Source organism: Streptopelia decaocto, assembly GCF_964273445.1.
Source record: "Streptopelia decaocto genome assembly, chromosome: 2".
NCBI lineage: Eukaryota > Metazoa > Chordata > Aves > Columbiformes > Columbidae > Streptopelia > Streptopelia decaocto.
The window spans coordinates 106,888,425-106,908,004 of NC_138655.1; the positions used below are offsets into that span (position 1 = coordinate 106,888,425).

Here is a 19,580-nt window from a genome sequence, read left to right on the forward strand (position 1 = left end):
TCAGGTCTGAAATGTATGAAATAGATTTTTTTAGAGAATAATTGGGTATGTGGGAGTCAGACCACCCCTGAAGGTAAAGACAACAGGTTCCCACAAAGAAGGGATGTTAGTGGAAAGGCAGGAGGTGAGAGAGGTTAAAAAACTTGCAGCTTTGCATACAAAACAGCCTCTACCAGAGCGCAGGAAGATTTCCCAGTAGCCTAGGTCACCCGTTCCCTTTTTTGTCCTGTATTTCTCATGGTCCATTTTTTTGTCATATCTGCACATCGTTTTGTTCTGCTGATTTTTTTTTCCATGCCATGTTTCTCCCTGCTCTCACCTTCCGCAGTCCTACGAGTGTTACAAGTCCTAGCAAGCAGATGTATTAATTAACTTCAGCTACAACCTAGCAAACTCCCACTTCTCAATTATTTTGTTAGGAACAACTAAGCAATGCAAAATAATATAATCATTATTGTGACAACAGGGGTTGACTAGCAACCACTAGAAGACCTCCACAGGAAGGAACAATTTTATTTGGGATAATTCAATAGCGCATAATATTCCATTAAATCAGAATGGTAAGACCAAAAGAAAAAAAAAAAAAAAGGTAAAAAGCTGGAAACTACTTGGATAATAGAAGAAACTGGCTTGGGAAGAGCCCTGAGAATGGCTGATTTGACTCCTCAGCCAGGACGCACAGACAATAAGAAAGCAGGTACAACGCAGTAAGAAACAGCAGCGAAATACACTCTATTGGTACACTCATGGCTTAATTTCAGATTAATCAGAACCTGTGAGTCAAGACTTGGGGCCCTGTAATCCAGCAGTGCTCATGCACACTTTACAAATGCTACAGCCTGCGTGCTGAGCTCAGTGACAGCCCTGGACAACTTGCTTAAATAAACACCACCGTGGCTTTGGCTTATGTGGTACAATGATGAGGGATAAATTTTGAATGAAAAAGATAAGATAAAGACAGCAGTAATCAAGTTAAATATGCACATCAGTGTAGGGAAACAGATCATCAGATAAAATCCAGAAAGTTATCTTTGGGGATTGCTGGAAAGACGCTTACAGAAATTGTTGGGTGTTCCAATTTTAATGCAGAAGAGCGTTTTTATGGTGTCCCCGATTGGGGCTTGGCCTGGAAAATAATAAACCACCACAAAAGAGAGCAGATCTCAGAACTAGGCAGCAAGTTCGGGTGAATTTGGGATTATCTGTACGGAGCAGACAGGATTTGAGTTACAGGGAGGCCCGCGCTTTGTTATCAACCATATGTTGACCTAAAGAAAATGGGAAGAGCAACAGTAACTCCGAAGTGTCAGAAAATAAATTTAACATTCAGATTTGTTTTCACATGGACCAAAAGACATACCATATTCAAATACAAAACCTCTTGTCCACAACTGTGATCACTTTAGAATAAACCAGTTCGTTGCATGCTGAAGCAACATCGTTGGTCTAGAAGCCAGGTTCTGGCATAGCACTATTTGTAGTTACTTTTGCTTTCTCTGAGAGACTGCAAATAATAAGATGTAGGCATTAACACCTCGTGAATACATTTAACTTTCCATTTAGCAATAGCTTTATTCAGCATGACTGTAGATAAGGGTAGCAGCAAACAATCATTGGAGCTTAAAGAACATTTTGAAACTAAGTACCAAGGCCTCGTATTTGTTCTGAAACTGTTAGTTTTCTTTTCAGGGAATACTGTTTGTCTTGAGGAGCTGACAGGATCTGGGTTACAGGCAGGCCCGCGCTTTGCCACGGCAGCCGGCTGGGAACCGCAGCCGTCTCCTCACAAGTTTCCCCCTATTCACCCCCCACAGCCGAGGCCACGGCTACGGGACACCCGCCACCTCCGCAAAAAGGGCGAGGCACAGACCGAGGGACCCTCCAGCCGTGCCTCCGAGGAGAGGACCCTCAGAAACCACCCCCTGCTCGGAACACAGCGGGACGGAGCCGCCGCCACAACCACCGCAGCGCCCTCCCCTCAGCTGCGGCCGCCGGCAGCGCCCCCTGCCGGCACCGCAGGCCGCGGCAATGGCGGCCCCCACGGCCCACGCGTGAGCGCTTCCGCTGACCGCCGCTGCCGTGAGTGGGGAGGGGCAGCCGAGGCTGGGACGTGGTTACGGCCCCTGTGGGCGGCGGGGTACCCGAGTGAATTCCCCCCGCCCGCCGGCGCGCTTGGCGCTGCCCAAAATGGCGACGCGGGAGGGGGCAGTGAGGCAGCGGGAGGCGGGAAGGGGCCGCGGTGGTGAGTTTGCACTGGGGAAGGTCGAACAGGGCTTCTCCGGCTCTGTGAATAAGTTACAGGAAACAGCAGACACTTAGGAAGGCGGTAGGGGTGAAAACAGAGGCACTAACCGGGTGTCATCAGGGTGAGGGGAGCCGTGCGGCCAGGTGGCCACAGGCCTGCTAAGCGAGGAGTTTAAGACCCGTAAGAGGATGAACAAGGCTAATAATTATACACATATCATCTCACAGTGTATTTACCAGGGCCACGTTGACATAACTGCACTTCAAGTACACCTCACCTGCTTTTAGAAGTGGGGTGCGAGGCAAACCTATTTAGTAAGGTAAAAACAAAGCCTGATGCGCATGAAGTATTCAAGCTGCTGTAAAAGCGTGCTCCTCTAATGCTGGTTTCATCTATTTAAAAGTCATTTCCAGAGAAGGTACTGCCCAAGGGAGCTCGCACGCAGGTGGGTTTGAGATGGAGGAGGCACGGGGTGCCATCACTTCTGCCCCACGGCCAAGGGGCACAAAGGGCCATGGCAGGCAAACCGTACCTCAGCCCAAGGAAAAGTTAAAACAAGTACAGGCCCACAGTGCTCTGAGCCCTGGAAAACCTGGTGACAGAACCACAGGTATCAGAAGTTTGAAAAAACAAGGCAACTGTAAAGGAAGTCGGTTTCAGTAGCTTATCCACATAGTACAAAAACTATAATAAATTTGCTTCCGCATTTGGTACAACTTGAGGAGGGATCAAGTTGTCTTGAGCATGTTTAATATTCTAACACAATGAAAAAGAGGAATTGCTATGGTTCTTTCTCTTAAAAAAAAAAAAATATATATATATATATATATAAACTCTCCAGTTTAGGATTGCTTCCATAACTAGATCAGACAAAGCTTTTGCATCCCTTTTGATTGGTGAGGCTAGCTCCTTCAGCCCTCCAGCTTAGCTGGTTTTGACTCAAATCAGTTACTTTCTGCCGATTTACATTAACTCTTGAAAGTACAAGAAGGGAGCATGCAGCATGAGGTATAAGAGTGGGCTGGATTGCTTCTTCTAGTGCCAGGTTTTGATAAACTGAAGCACTGAAATGTAAAATGAGCAGCCCCTGTTAGGTCAGCCTCACAGTCTGGAGCAATAGCAGGCTGTGACAGCAAGATGGCCCTATTCCACTACCCAGCTGTACATCCCGCTGTACCTCTATCAGGTTTAGGGATCAGCTGGCTTTTTGAAAGTTAGTTTTACGGTGCATCAAGGTTTTGTGGACTTGGCATACACCACAGCAGCACAATCCAGCAGAAGGGAAGGAAAGTGAGCATGAGTACCCCTTCCAGCAGCAACTCACAGCTGAACTTTAATGCAGTGTTAAACTGCACCTACTCTTTGAGTCTAAGCTTTGACACAAATTTGAGCAGTAGAACAATGTTTCCTGTCGTGCTGGAGCCCATGTTAAGGGTTCTTCTTAAACTTGACTGGGGGTGTGGTAGGGACAGACGTGTGCATGTTGACAGATAACAAAATGCTGCCTTTGTGGCAGCTTAGTGCCTAGAGATCATTTTGTCCTAGTTAAGACTTCACAAGAATTACTGCTCTCACTGTCTCAACATAATAGTTTAAGGTACTAAAATATCCCAAATCAGCCAAATTCCATTAAATACAAAGTGCAAAGAAAAGTTATCTTAGACAAGCAATGTAGCAATTTTAAAGTTGATGCATTTATTCCCCTGAGGAAGAAGGGGGGTGAAGAGGTTAATCAAACTTAATGTGTCAAGTTTTTTGTTAGATGAGCTTTAATTTAGACCAATGTAAATTGAATCAAATACATGGAGAATGGAGATAAGGAGCTTTTGGGATTAGAAGAAAAAAATAAACCCCAAACCCTTCATTACTACCTTACAGCTTTTTCAAGTAGTCCTTCACTCTTGCAGTTCTGAAACTAATCAAGTGTGCATGGATTATTGCTGCACATATTTTACTTCAAAGCTGTTTATTCCCCAGAAGTCAGAGGCTTTGCATGTCTGTTAATATAGTACTTTCCAGGCCACTTTTCTAATACAAACTTCTGAGTTTTGACTCAATGCCAGAGGAGCAAAAGGAGCAAAATAACATCCTTACCTTTGCAGCTGTAACCACAACATAAAACCAAGCAGGAGGAAGAGCTGATGCTGGGGTTTGTTTTCACTACACTTAAGGCACCTGAGGTGTTGTAGCTCGCACAAAGAGGCAGGCCCACGCATGTCTTACCTAACAATATGGCTGTTAGGGCACTTGATCTCGCTTTTACAAGTGCCACAGTTAAGCCAGCACAGGTGAATGAAACTTATCTGTTAAATAACAGCTCTGTGCAGGTATCGTCATTGCACAGCAGTTTCTCTTTGCCTGTACTACTGTCATGGATGAGTGGAATGCAACTCACTCAAAAGAAAGAAGCAGCAATATGTTTTATTGTGGTTAAATAATAATTTGACAGAGTCCAATGAATGCAATGGAGGAAATACACAGAGGAAAATTGAATTAGCCTCAAGTTAGAATGATGTGCACAGGGACTGGAGATGCAAAGCATAAGAAAAACCCTCCCCATTGAGTCATGCGATTTGGAATGGACCCTCTTGCTTTCTAAATGCCTTAGGGAGCCAAGTGCAGCTAGGTCCAGTCTTAGTCCCAACTGGATCAACAGTTTATGTCTAAGAGTAGAGACATAAGGAATAAGGGTAAGGAATACAGAGGTTCTAATGATTAATACTGAGTAGCCACATAGTTTTATAATGTCCCATTGGTATAAATTCAGCATGCAATCAAACTTACCAAGGCAAAAATCAAAGTTACTGTACTACAGGGTATCATGATATCAGTCACTTACCAAAGATCCGCCATTGGCAAAAGGTCTCTCTGCCTTGAGGAGCAACCTTGAGAGGTGTCCCAGCAGCTCAAGGGGAGATCACCACCATGCAGCCACGCTGCCTAGCAGAGAGAGCTCAAAGAAGGCTCATGTAGGCTGTCATATTTATAGATTAAAGTGGTTGGCTTGTAGTCAAATCATATGCAGTGGAAAGGTACACACGAGACTCCTTGTACCCACGGATTTCTTTGTTCCTTGATAAATGAGTCTTGGAAAAGCCACTCGCTATTCATATGTCTACCGCATGATCAGTGTTCAGGCTCATAGGCATCGGTGATCCATGTGTCACTGCTCCTTTGTGGTGAACTAGAGGAGTTCATGGATTGGCATTAGCTCAGGCCTTTGCGTCCTTTGGAGCTGGCACCAAACCACCACCAGTCTGGTCAAGGGGGCAAGTGCACCCTTCACAACTACCTTACCTGGTCTGCAGCAAACCCTTAGAGCAGCTCCGAGAATGATTTGGTAGCAGCCCAGCTTGTGGTTGTTCTGAGAATTAGGAGGGATACAGATCTGAAGGCCACATCAGCTCTAGCCTACTTTTGTGCAGGCTTGTCCAACTCCAAACTGTACAAGTGCCACAGAAACAGAAGTCAACAACAGATGCATGCAAACATTTGATCTTGAAATGCTTGCATATTCAAGTTAGGAGGAAGGAAGAGGCGGGAAAAAAGGAACTTAGCTGAATTTTTCTAATTGTCTATAATGCTGTTAGTGACTCAGTCTACAGTTTTGAGCTGTGATTTTGCATAACTGAGGAGGCTGCAGAAAAAGGCTGTATTGTTTCTTAGTTTCTGGAAAAAAACAGCAGTTACATGACCATAAAGCTAGTGTGGGAACTAACCTCTTGAATATGCAGTCTTACTTTTTTCTACTCAGCATACCATGAGGAATAGAAATGATTTGAGTATGTACTTCTGAAAAGCTACTTGATACACAAGAAAACTTGAAATTTTACTAACAAGGTTCCAGTTGTCAGTTCAGCATTGCTTCTTGGTCTTTTCCCTGTTGTGAGCAACTTGAAAAGCACCACTAGCTACTTACATGACGTTTACTTTTAAGCATGTTTTGGGTGATGCTTCCTGGTATTAGTGTGTCTTTAGTTAAGTGATAGAATACTTTCATCTGCTGGGGTGGCAGTGATGGTTTTTGTTTAACAACTGCATAGCAGTAATAACAGTTGTATTTAAACACCCTCTCTTCTCCCAGGGCAGAGTAATTTGCTTTTCTTTGTATTTACATACTTTCATTAAGTGATTGCACAGCATACCGCCAGCAAAAATAGATAGTCCCTGTTTCCAGAGCTGCCTCAGAGTACTCTGCATATCCCCTGTACACAGCAGAAAATTTAGAGGGTTTTACCCCATCTTTCTCTCCCTTCCCTACACCAAATAAAAACTCATTCCTGCTATTAATTTCATTGCTACACTAAACATAGCAAGCCAAATTATCCATTACCTAAAAATGGCTCCTGCCATCATGTTATTAGACCTCTCATGGATCAAACTGGAGGCACGTGAACAGGGAATGTTTTCCTCTTCCATATCTGTAGTAGTATCTGCTTTGAAGAATGGTTTTGCAAGCTTCTCCCATTAAGTAACAAAGAGATAGAAATCTTCCACATCCCTGTGTGCCTTCTCCAGATGCGGATTAACTTCATTAGTGGCAGCACTAATCTCCCAGTCTGTCTGGCAGGTGTTGATCTATGCTCCAGCACTAGCATAGATTCACTTTGATGATGTTAAATGAGTTAGAGCCAGGAGTGTGCTTTTGAAGCAGATTGTCTCCATGTACTGTGCTTCAACTTGAACCTGAGGCTTTAAGATGGACCACCAGAGACTGCACCACCAGAGGATGCCTAACAGACTCACAGGTGGGAAAGTCTGTGAGAGCAGGCAAGAGCTAGTATAAATGAACCACACACACAAAACCCCTACAGTGGGAACACAGCCCCCAGCATCACGTATTTTGATTTACAGACCTGTACTTATTCCTGATATAGCCAGCAGTAATTATAAAAGAGATCATTCTGGCATTAAAATATTTATAAATTGATGTACTGAACTCCCCCAGAAGTAAGACCCATAAGGAAAGGGAATATCCATGGGGAAGTTTGATCCATCAGAAGTCTAACACAGTCCCAAAGACCTCAGACTAGTGCATTCCAGTCTTTTAGCACTCTACAGAAGTCTCTACAACTGGCTACATGGTGTTGATGAACACCACAAATCAAAGGTTTAAACACAGAGCAGTACACCGAGTTCTGGGCTACTTGAAAAGACGCGATCATCTATCTGAGCAATGTTTATTTTAATATAACGTGAAAAGTCATTCACCCGAGACTGGGAAATGTATGTTAGAGTACTTAGGAGGTCAGAGAAAATAAGAAGATACTCAGAATGCAGAGATGTTTGTAGATACAGGGTGACTAGACTGCCTAACAAGAGTTCACTTTGGCAGGTTGTAGGTAAAAGGAATACAAGTCTTGCCAGAGACACAAATCAATAGTAAAGCAGGAATTTGTGTCCTTTTCATGGCATAAGAGAACCATAAAAGTAGTGTTAGCATTAAAACCAGGCACAGAAATGTAAGTTAAAAGATGTAAGAACTGCAGAAACCTGCTCTGGAAAGCATTCTAGGTTAAGAGTTATTAGGCTTCATTAGATATTCTTAGCGGCAATTCAGATGCTTTCCATATAGGTGTGGTTTTCTTAAGAGATGGCTACTGAGCTGCTCTTCAGCCTACTGGGTAACAAAGTATAAGCCAGTAGGAGAAAGCCAGAGCTAGCCAGGTTAAAAGTCAAGGATAATGGAGATGGAAATATAGTGAGGAGAACAAGCCATGAAAAACGTTATTTAGCAGCACTGTGGTTTTTTTTCCGAAGTCTTAAAATGAGGAACAGTATTGTCTGAAAAATCCTACAGGTCTTGTCAGCTCAATGTAGACCTCACCAAGTAAGCATCCTTTCAGTGGCCTTCCCTGACAGCAGCTCTGCCAAGCAGTAGACAGAATCATCTTTACTCTCTGCTGCCTGCCCACCATTATCTCCAACCGTAATAAAGGCAAACTCTGAAGAAATATTTGTCATGTTTCATGGGACTGGTTGTCCAGTAAGCATGTTATTAATGAGTGTTCAGAGAAAAGAGTCACAGCCTATGTGTCTAAACAAGTGACATGGCACTCTTTGCACATGACTTCAAGTATCAAGCATTTAACTTTTAGTCAAAAAATGCTTTAGGCTTGAATTTTTGCCTTGGCCTCCAGCATCATCTGTCCTTGGCCAGAGAGCTGTGACATGATGTAGTCCATGCACCAACCCATTTTAACTACTGAGTTTAGATGGAAGAATGATGTTGCTTATTCCACCAGGACTGGAAAGCAACTGTCAGCACTTAGAGCTTCTGTTAAATAGAAAGCAGTGAACTGCATGTGAGTTAGAACTGCAGCTATCTAAGCTTAATTCTGGCATCTAGGAACATTTCCTTGGGTTTTACTGCATATGTATATTTGTGGACACAGCTGTACAAGCACTGAGAGTGAAAACTAAAAGCCTATGTGCTTCAGAACCTGCAGTACAATTAGAAGGACACAGCAGACTAGTACAAGTGAAGAGGGAAAGTTGCTATATGTAACTTCATCATTACATTTGGTCATGGCAAATGCATAAACACAAAGCTGCTTTAGAAGTGCTAGTTTGCTGTAGTACAATATTTCTTCATGTAGCATAGTAGGAAAACCTACTTTAAGAAATGGTTTACAATAAATAGTACCTCTAAGATTCCCTGTGCTGTATAGGAGTACATTAAGAGATCCTTAGTGGAAGCCATCACACACCACTTGGAAAAAGGCAAGTAACAGCTTACCAAGAGCCCTTACACCAAATAGCAGGCTTCAATCCTTTAAAAAAGCAAAACACCACCACACAAAAAACCAACTTGTATCCTAGCACATTTTCACTTCCTAGAGTAGCAGTAGAACCCTGCTGTAAAATGACTTCTCTTAATGCTAGAAGCTCCCAGGTACTTTGTCTTTGATGCCTATCACCTGCTAGTCTTTATAGCCCTTCTCCTTCCAGCCTCCCAGGTGCAAACCTTTCAGTTGAAAAATGTGCTCTTTAACTCTGCCTTACCCAGAAGTGCTGAGGAGTATGTTTCTACCAGTCTTTATACTGCTAGGTGTGGAGGACTAACTAATTCTGAAAAAATAAGTTGTCTGTATTTCTGTTACTTTTTTTTTCTTTTTTTTTTTTTTTTTCCAGTCAGGGCTTAATTACAAATTCCATGGGCTTCTGAGTAAACTAATTGAACTCCAGGGGTGTATATGAGTTACAACCACTGTTAAACACAGCGTGTTTTCTTCCCATCTTTGTTACAAAATCTATAGTGATCTCCATACTGCTTCCATTTAATTGGAGTTTTGCCACAAACTTAAATAGGTAGCTCAGTTCCAAATTCATAAACAGAATGGAAAGATTTACTCTAAGTGTGGGATGTAGTGGAAAGATGATTAGAAGCTGAGCAGTTGCTTTTACATGGTGAGCATGCCCTAGCTTGATGAGGTTATTTCCTGAACCTAAACTGTAAACAAGCAACTGTGCAAAGTCACAAACCTGTGTATGGGACACTGGATGGATGTCTTGGAAATTATGACAAAATCTAACAATCTTCACCTCACTGAAATTGCTGAAACATTTTCCGTGTACTTGACTGGAGCCAGGATTTTGCTGTAGGCACTTATACTCTGACTTTGCAGCAGTTAATGTACGCTGCACAGTAAATTCCTATGAAAACTGTTTTAGCTCCTCTTCTTCCCATTTCTCCATTTTCCTTTAGGATAACTGAGTTTTAAAAGGTTTTCCTAAACCTTCTTCTATTCCATTCCCCTTTTTACACGAGAAACTAATAGATATCCTTCCAGCATTCTGCTTGAGCAACACCATTGTTGTTACTTGTACACTGTATTAGTCATAATGCACACTAGTATGAAGTCTTCCTTCAGAATTTCAAAGTACTTAACAAATATTAATTAAGTATTGCGTCTCTGTGAGGTACATAAGTAATTAATTTTATAAGCCAGCATCATAAAAAGGAGAGAGGAGGGTGGATTCTCACATCAGTGCATAGCCTCTTATTCATTTACAGTTATTTTCTTCACAGGTGTCTGGACTTGAAGTTAGTTCCTTATGCAGCTTTTGTAATGGCCACAGTAACAGGAACATTTGTGAAGCTGAACTGCAAGACACCTCTCATATATCCATTATATGAAAGCATGTCCCCTCAAATTTGTTGTAAAATGGAGTTATGGTGAATCAAGTCAGTAGAGAAGACAGGTGAAGAAGGTGAGACTTGAGCTCCAGCCCTGCCTCCAGTTCATCAGAACAGGCATTCTGAAACTTCTGTTGTCCTATGTTTGCTTTCCTACAGGTAGCAAAGGGCTTTCTGGATGTTGCAGGCTTCTTTTTCCCGACACATTTTACTCTTTCCACCTGGAAATCACATTTAGGCAGATTTTGAGGGCTTCATAAATCTGTCTGGGCTTTCCAGATGTCTGGTAGCTGTAGGGAGCAGCAGACACTTCTGAACTAGTTGCTGCAAGTCTGGAAACTCTGGACATAATGCTATGAGCATGCACTGCAGTTACAGAACATGAAGCAGCCTAAGCAGGAGCAGCTCTGTGTGTGCTGTGCTGTCCAGCCATGCATAGTAAGTCCAAAACTCTTCAGAAACAGCAGCCTTGATGTAGATATATTGTGCATCTACTAAGACTCTATGCAGTCAGCCCCATGCTTTCATGGGGGAACTACGCAGTTATTTGCACATAGATTATACAGCCACTGGCTCGTGGGTGTGCTGCAGCTGGTGCATAGGCACAAACTTTTTTCTGCTCATGAAGTCCACTGCAGACATATGGGATTCCTACCCCTCTTGTTTGCATCCTTATACCCACACTCCTCCAAAGCAACAATGATCAGGATCCATACTTGTTCCGCTTCTCTCTTTAATTCCCCCCTGTGACACCTGGAGATGATTTCACAGTTGCTACCACCAGGAGAGAGGTGGCAATCCCCAGTCCTTTTCCCTCCCAGCAGTCCTTGCTTTTGGTCATCCTGCTGTTTACCCTGCACTGGTTCTGGCATGTGTTGGACCCCTCCATTAGCCACTTTGGCCTATTAGCCTGGAAGAAAAAGAGCAGAAAGGTGGGTAGCTTTCTCTGTGATAGTGAGGTAAATCAGCTTACAGATACAAGGTAAATGATCCGAGGAGTACACGAGCTGCTGCAAGTGCAACCAGGGAGCTGGGAAGGAGATTGAGAGACTTGACCTTCCACTTTTGCAACACTGACTTGTTAGATCAGCCTAGCTGCCCATGAAACAGTAGTTTGATTTCTTTCTTTTACAGAACAGAGACCCTACTTGGCCTCTTTTTCACTTCTCATCATTTATAGCTATGTCTTTCAATCTGGGGAAATTTGGGTGGATTAACAGTTTTTGTCACACCACCACATAAGAATCATATTTTTTGAAGGGTTATCAAGGATTTTCTACATGATCGCAATTGCGTATGAACTTTCTTTAATATGCTTCTGTGGCCTTAAGCCAGTTGAGCTATTTGTTTTCCCCAGCTATTCATGTGTTGGAGGCTAAAAGTGTTGCTATATCTTCATGTTCAGAAAACTCTGCTTTTTAAACATCCTTATTCTGATGCTAAGATATTATCAAAAAAGGCTTTGAATCTCTTGTCTTGCTCCCTTGAACTAGTTTTGAAATTGTACCTAAGGCTAAATACAGCTCCCATATTGTGTGGAAACGGCTTTGAAATTAAACAGAAATTTGAGAAGCTTCTGACAGCTGCCTCCGAGAGTGTCAAGCACATGATAGCTTCTTCCCAACCCTCTGGAAAATTAATAAATAATTTAAATCATCATTTTTTTTTTTTTCCCTACTGCATAACATCTAGCCAGATTTCAGCTGGAAGAGCAGAAAATCAAAGCGTGATGAAATTCTGATTATTCCTTCAGTATTGTTTGAGAAATGATGGAAGACTTCAACGCATTAATAAAGCAATTTAGACATCCGTCTGCCAGAGTGGTGGAGCACAGAAGATCAAAAGAACATTCTCATCTGCTTGATACACACACCCAGTGTTCATTCATTAATGGCATACTTTTAGCGTAGGTTATAACTGTACACATCTTACAACAAAGCAGTGCCATGGTGTCCCTTGTACATAGGGAACAGAGAGAGCAGGAAAAAAAAAAAAAGTCTGGTTGATGAAAGCATTCTCAGCAACTGAGAACATCACTCACTCTGACATGGTTTGCTGTGAACTTTGAAAGGGTGGGAGGAATAACTGCACACCACTGTCTTCATTCGATTGTATTGTTCAGAATTAATCCCCCACTGATAAAACAATTCCTGATAAAACACATTGTAGCTCTCAGAAGTCATGCACTCAAAGCATACACAGCAGGTGTGTATTGATGCATCTGTGCTCTGTAAACTATAAGCAAATTAGCAGTTTGGGGCTGCCCATCTGTTTTGGTGACAAAAAGTAAAGACCTAAGTATATGTATTTTAAATCAAATATGACCCATTTCAGCTTCTGAAGAAGAAAGAAGGTCCATCCTTTCCAGACAGAGGAAAGAGACAAAACACATTGTGTTTGTCCTGGTATTCCACAGGGGTCTCTCTAAAGACCTAAACTTCAACTGGAAAGCAGAAGGCATTTGCTTACTGCTTTTGCATTTTTAGGAAATAAATTTCCTTACGTCCTCTTAAGGAAAATCCCAGTTGTAATGAGGCTAACTGGGCAGACTCCAGATCAAATTTGTTGCTGGCATGATGGCATTGACTTAGTGGCAGAGCACCAGAAACAAATCTGGCCCTTTCTCTCTTTGAAAGCGAAAGTGTGTTAGCCAGTTGTTCCAGAGGCACACAGAGTAATATGCCTTTGGATTGTACACAGCTAATCCTCTTTATACTTTGCTGACTGTAACCTGCTTAGTCTTACATGAAATGTATTCGCTGTCTTTTCGTGAGCCTGATCCAGAGCATGTTGAAGTCAGTGGAAGGAGTCCAGATCTTTTCAGTAGTTTTGGAGCCGGCTCTATATGAACAGCTGGTCTAGCAGTGAGTCTTCTAGTTGAAAGACAAGGAAAATAAGCAGCACCAAACCACATTGGACTCAGCGCTGTATTAAAGATATAAATGAGAGTAATGTGAAACTTGTAAAACCAGACTGGACAAAACACTATGAAACATGCTGCAGGGAGCAGTCTAGTGCTAGCAGAGGAATAAGCTAGCTATTAATGATTTCTTTTCCATAGCTTTTACTTTTCCACTTATTCTGTAATGTAACAGGCAAAGAGCTGCCAGACAGCAGCACTGCAATGAGAACATATGTAGTGTTTGCTTTTATCTTACATTACAAAAGAAGTATGAGTGCCGTGTGTTATTCCAAGTATAAAATTACAGGTGTCAAATCCTTTGGTGCTTTAAGTGCTGTGCCAGAAAAGTAATCCAGTAAAAATAGCTATGTCCTGTCGAAGCTGAGCAGTTAGTATTGTTATTGCAGCTCCTTGCTTGCATGGCAGTGTAAGATGGCACAAAACAAGCGTAAGAGACCAGCAAGAAACCTGTCCGGAATTGCCAAGAGCATAGAAAGACAGGGGGGTGGAAACCATATAAACCTAAGAGTCCAAAGTGAGAATCTGCCTGGTCTGCTTTACAGTTGGTTTTAACTTTAAAAAAGCTGTTAGACTAAAGCTCTTTAACATCTTAAGAGATAATTCTTATCCAGAGATACCAAAGAATTAAAGCCAAGGGTGATTTGTGCTTGGTTTTGGATAAGTATGTGGTCAATCCTCTATCCTAAGGAGCGTACAATTTAAAAAGTAGAAGAATATTTAGCTCGAAAGGTGAAATCTTTTTTTCATCTCCATGTTACAGGTGAGAGTGTGAAACAGGGATTAAGATGGCTTGGCTGGGCTAGACAGTCGGCTCTGTTGCCTGTGGCAGAGAACCTGCAGCTGCTGTCAAGTACTTTACAAGCAAGCCATCTATTGAGCTGAATAAGCCTTGAGGAAAAAGCTCGCTGTGGACCTGAACTAAGGCAGGAAATACTTGAAGAGGACATAGTGGAGCACAACACGGGTTTTTGGTACGTGGATTTCTCCTCAGTAGAGCACAAAGAGCCACACACACTGTGTGCAGCTCCTGGAAATTAAGTTAATGCTTTTAGTGTTCATTTCACAAAAATTGGGTCTGAAGAAAATCTATTTAGTACATCATTTCCCTAAAGGGGGCAGAAGACTCACTCCACTTGATACTTTATCCAGGTCTCCAGAGCTGCAGTGAAACCTGGACGGAGATAGCCTGGTTTGCTAAATTGGGGACATGCTGCTTCTGTCAGTATAGATGTTAAGAAGCTTATTAAAGGACATAGCAGCTAACAAGTGAATCTTTAATCCCTGCCAAATCCCTTTAGTTCATGATCTGTGTAAGTAGTTCATGTAAAAAAGAAACTTTTACTCATCAGTTCTTGTGTGTTTCCAGATGAGATGTGTTTTTACTTGCATGGTGAGAATCAGAACACATTTTACTTGTAATTTTCAGGATGAATTTTGGCTGCCCTTAAAAACACTCTCCAAAAAAATCTCTCTTCCCCTACTTCTTGAAAACCATGGGAGTCATATTCATTGTCCACACTGGTATTTTAAGTAAGTGGCATGTAGGGTGTGGTGGGCTACATAGTATTCCACTGAACAGCAGGCTAAATCCTTATTCTGAGAGGCTGCAGTTCTGTTAAAAGGTCAGAAATTACAAGGTTGTGTAGTACACCAAAGCTTGCCTGTCCTGACTGGGATGTGAGTAAGGGGTTAACAGTCACGTTTCGATTTACAGAAAAAACTTTTACTTTGGTTCCTCTTTTTTTCTTTGCATACTGCATGCTCATGCTGAATGTAAGTATCTCGTGCTGCAATGAGTGAGTCAATTTTAGGTTCCTGTTTCATACAAGTTTTGTTCCTATTAATTTGTGAAGGGACTCTGTACCAAAAATCAGAACCAGCTATGAAGGAGGTTTTTTTTACTTTATCTCTGAAAAAAAGAACACTGCAGTAGGTCTGTCAGTCATTAGATCAAAGGATGCATCTAGTGTACCTCGGTATGCTGTAACGTGAGCTATTTGTTCAGTAGTTAGCTCTAGTTAACTAACATGACTATTCATTCTAAAATAAGCACTTTGGCAGTGTTTGCTCCCAGGCAAATACTTGTTCTCCTACAGCTCTTTCTCAGCTCAGCTGCCTCTGATCCCCTTTGCAAGTGCCGAAGTTGTTAGCCTTTGTAGTCATGAGAGTTAATTACTGCTCATTTTGCTCCCTTTTCTGCATGGCCAAAAGCTTTTATGTCCTTTAGGTGGTTCAGGAGTGGAAAGCCTAGCTTGCATTAAGGGACTGTTTACTTATGCAACATATGATTTATAGTTGCCAAGAAGTGGTCTGCCACATGCGTACTGGCAGGTTGGTGGCTGTGCAGCTGCACTGCTAATTACATATCTGGGCTGGCTGAGCTCAGTGCATCTGACAGTGGAGATAAGCTCTGGGGCGAAGCAGGAGATCGAGGTTGGGTGAACTAGGCCACCTGGGAAGTGGTGGCTAGATGTGACACCTGGGGACAGATGGGGTGGATCTGCTGGGGATGGAGGCTGGACATGTAGAGAGCACAGCAACTAGCCATGATACAGGGCTCTGAGTAAGGAGCAGAGGAAGAAAATTGCAGGCTAAAGCAATTTGTGTAGCAACCAGCTGTGCCCAGCATGGCCCTTTGGTATTGGGCTGGACTCCTTTAGCTTTGGGAGTGGTTGTGGTAGTAGGAGGGGAGCATATATTATTGTTTAGCTTTCATATCAGTCCAAGAAAACTAGGTTTATCTCTCAGCCCCAAAGCATTGTCCCAACCAAAGCGGATATTCAAACACAGTGCTCTTTAGAGGTTGTGGCCTGCAGTAGCAGGCAGCTCAGCAGAGACCACATACTTTTAGCATCTCCGATCTCTGGGGTTTTTTACTTGAATTATGTTTTCCCTTTTCAGCTAAATAAACCATAGCGAAAAGCCTTTCACTGTGTGCTAAGATATTCTCAAGTGCTCTTGTTTCCAAGGGCGACTTTACTGGGGGCAGCGATGCAGTCTCAGAACAGAGTTCTTACGTGTCCCAGTTATAGATTTACTTCCCATGCTGCTGACAGCTTGATTTGTGAAAGAAAAAAGGACAAAATAGCAAAACAAAACTCAACCCACAGCCTGTTCAAGACAGAAAAACACAGACTTGCTGTGCTACAGAGGAAGTGTCAAACACAAACATTTCAAAGGAGGAAAGCTTCTAGTCTTCAAGAATATTCTTTACAAGAATAAGTCTCATAACTGTAACTATTTTTAAGCTTTTAAAGTTTCCTGTTTAATACCTGTGGGATAAGTGTGTGCAGCTAGCTGGAGGCCAATTTTAACTTTGGACCATTGAAATCTATTGACCTGTGGTTTGGTACAGAGCTGGCCATTGTTTTTTTCCCGCTTTGAAATAAGGGATATCTGGGAAACCTCTAGCACCACCACCCCCCTCCCCCCCAAAAAAAAACGCGTGACTGACTCTGTGCTAGACCTGTTTTACTTAGCTGCCTAGTTTTGCAAAGTAGCCAGATACTGAAATGTTGCTTAATTAAGCAGATGTCAGATGTGGAAACTCACCATGATGCTTTTACACTGAATCTGGTGAATACTAAGAGGACATTAAGTGCACGTGTAATTCCAGACCCGTTTCATTCTGGTTTGAAACTTAGCAGCAGCTGTGGAAAGAGAAGGCTGAACTGGGGTGTTGTGCTGTTGAACAAACAATTTTATTTCTAAAAGTCTCATGGCAATGCACTGCAGGGCTCATGATTCATAAAGCCAGTCGAGCACTGAAGGGAACTGTGTCTCTCTCGATTTGTGGCTTATAAAAACAGGAGTTCGCTAATAAACGCATTCTTCAGAATTGCAGCCCAGCACATTCTTGAAAGTGGAGTTCACGGCTTTGTCTTGAACAGTAGACTCCTATGATTACTGCATACTGTACTTTTATGATAGGTGAGACAGCTTCCTCCTGGCCACTTAGTTATGTCACCATTAAATGCAGAAAAAGAATTGGGATGACCCAGTCTAGAAGGGGTAAAGCAAACAGCAGAGCATTGCCATTGACGAAACAAAACTTGCTTTGAGCGCATTCTCTAGTTACTCTGAGTCACCAGTCCTCAAATATGTTTATTCTCTTCTTCCTCCTCCGTCTTTCCCTAAGCTGTATTACAAAGCGGTGCTTTGACTAGAAGCTGGGGTGCAATACGGGGGCGCTCCTGAGAGCAGGCAGGGGTGGAGACTGTGGGGAGGGACTGAGCTAAGGTACTGAGAAAGAGACCAGAGCCCAGGTTGCAAAGCTGCTTGAGTCAAATGTTGCTTCTTAAGGCGTCTTAGGAAGTCCCAGGCTGGGTGTTCCTCTCCCTGTCATCTCCTCATCCTCGGTGCTGGGGATTTGAGTTTTAAATCCAGAATCTTCAGAGGAAAAAAGTATTCCCTGGTTATGAAACTGAATGGGTCAAACATACCTTTGAATTGCCGCATGTATTTCTGACAAGAGGATCCAAGACCTGCAGATGAGAGTCAAGTGTGGTGAATAGTGACCATCCACAGAAACCAACCCGAATATGGCCATCCAAATGGTTATATTATAAAACTAGGTAGGACAGGTGAGCAGATGTATTTTGCTAAGGCTTAAGAGAGACACAGAGGAATTTATTTTCCATAAATACTAAATTAGGAAGTGTTTCTTAGTTGTTCATAGTGCACATTTTTCCCTAAAGTCAGCCAAATACACAGTTTTGGGAATGTACTTCTAGTATATGTTGAGCTCAGGAATCTGCCTTCACCAATTTAGTTCCCTAATCAAAACACTTTAGACATGTTTTCTTCTCTTAGCACATCTGTATATGCATGTGTGTTTGTATATGTATCCGTGTGTGTGTTCCATTACAGTTAGCATCAACTGCAGGCATCTGGGATGAAATGGACTGTAAAATTTCCATGCCATCTGCTCAAACAGCAGACTGCCTTCAGAAAGAATACTCGGATGTTCATGAACTGGGATGATGAGGATGATGAAGAAGTGTGAGGAAAAAACCTAGTTTCTCAACTGGCAAACTTTTTGTAAAAATCAGAAATTTCTGGTATCTGAAATGCTTTTAAGTGCAGGATTCCAATTTTCTCCTTCATGAAAACTGTGTTAGAACAGCATGTAGACTGAGCAGAACAAAGTTACCAGTATGATAAAATGTTTTGATATGTTTTCCTAATTTGAGAGAGGGTTTCTCACTCCTCCATGGAAGAGAGCGGCTTGTCAGCATGGGCTGAGGCTGCAGCAAACCCTGTTTCGGTAGCAGCAGCTGTGTCACTGATTTTGCTCTGCCGCGAGAACCACAGAGCAACAGCAGCACCAGGGGCAGCATTAAGGTGGAAAATCTATAGATGAAAGAATGCAAATTTGATTGCAGTATTGGTTATGCTGTTAGTCAGGTTCAGCCAATTGCATTTATGTTGAGCAACACCTAGAGCCTGCTGGAGCCAGTGGGAGTTTTGCCATCAGCTTCCCTGGGGGGTAGGATTTTGCTCATTGTTTGAATTAGCTGTATCTTCACAGGACCATATGGGAGCAAATGCAATGGTTTAGAATTGAAGGAGCCAGTAAGCAGCTTTGTGCGTTTACTTTGTTATATAGGTAAAATCTGAGACTGTATAACCCATCTGCTAGACTTTCAACACATCTCTGTAAAACCCATGTTAGAGTCAGAGCATTCTATTCTATTCTATTATGGCCCTGGCTGCCTGAATTGAGTGCATCTGGAGCTAAGAAGTCTTATGCCCTTATTGTAAATTAGTTATCTTGGAAAACTGCACATGTTGTCAGATCTTTGCTGTGGAAATGCCAGGCTCTGTAGTTGAGATGCTTTTGTGTATGTGTATGTTTTTTACGTGAAAAGGCTGTTGAACTTCATGCATAAACACTGTTCTCTGTTTCTTTTTTTTTTTTCCTCCATCTTTTGTTACAGACTGTGGACTAGCATTGAATATTCAGGGAAAGCTCCCCAGAGAGATTAGGGACATGGACAGATTTTAAACAGGGCCTTAATGCATGGACACGGAAGGACAAACATTCTAGTGGGAATACTAATGCAAATGCCCTGGTTTTGGGTAAAAATGCATTAAACAGCTGCTTTAATGCTAAAGATGCTTTTAAAATCAATACAGATCGGAAATTATCAAATTTATAAATAGAGATCTTGCCATTTCCTCAGTAAAGTAGCCAAAGAGAATAAAAGTACTTCACTGACTGTCTTTGTTATAAAGCATACAACACTTTCAAGTACCAGTGCTCGAGAGAA

The 19,580-nt window shown here is 42.3% G+C and overlaps 1 protein-coding gene across 4 annotated transcripts in view; it reads left to right on the top strand.

Annotated features, from left to right (window-relative positions):
- The first annotated feature begins 1,935 nt into the window (after nucleotides 1–1,935).
- The window catches only part of COA1 (cytochrome c oxidase assembly factor 1), a 60,396-nt gene continuing 42,751 nt past the window's right edge, over nucleotides 1,936–19,580 (top strand). The window contains exons 1-2 of one of the 4 annotated variants that reach the window (XM_082045956.1): nucleotides 1,985–2,079; nucleotides 14,069–14,279. The gene's annotated coding sequence lies outside the window, so the exon portion shown is untranslated. Of the gene's footprint in view, nucleotides 2,080–14,068; nucleotides 14,280–19,580 lie in introns of all 4 variants that reach the window. The other 3 variants (XM_082045953.1, XM_082045954.1, XM_082045955.1) reach the window with 3 other exon arrangements.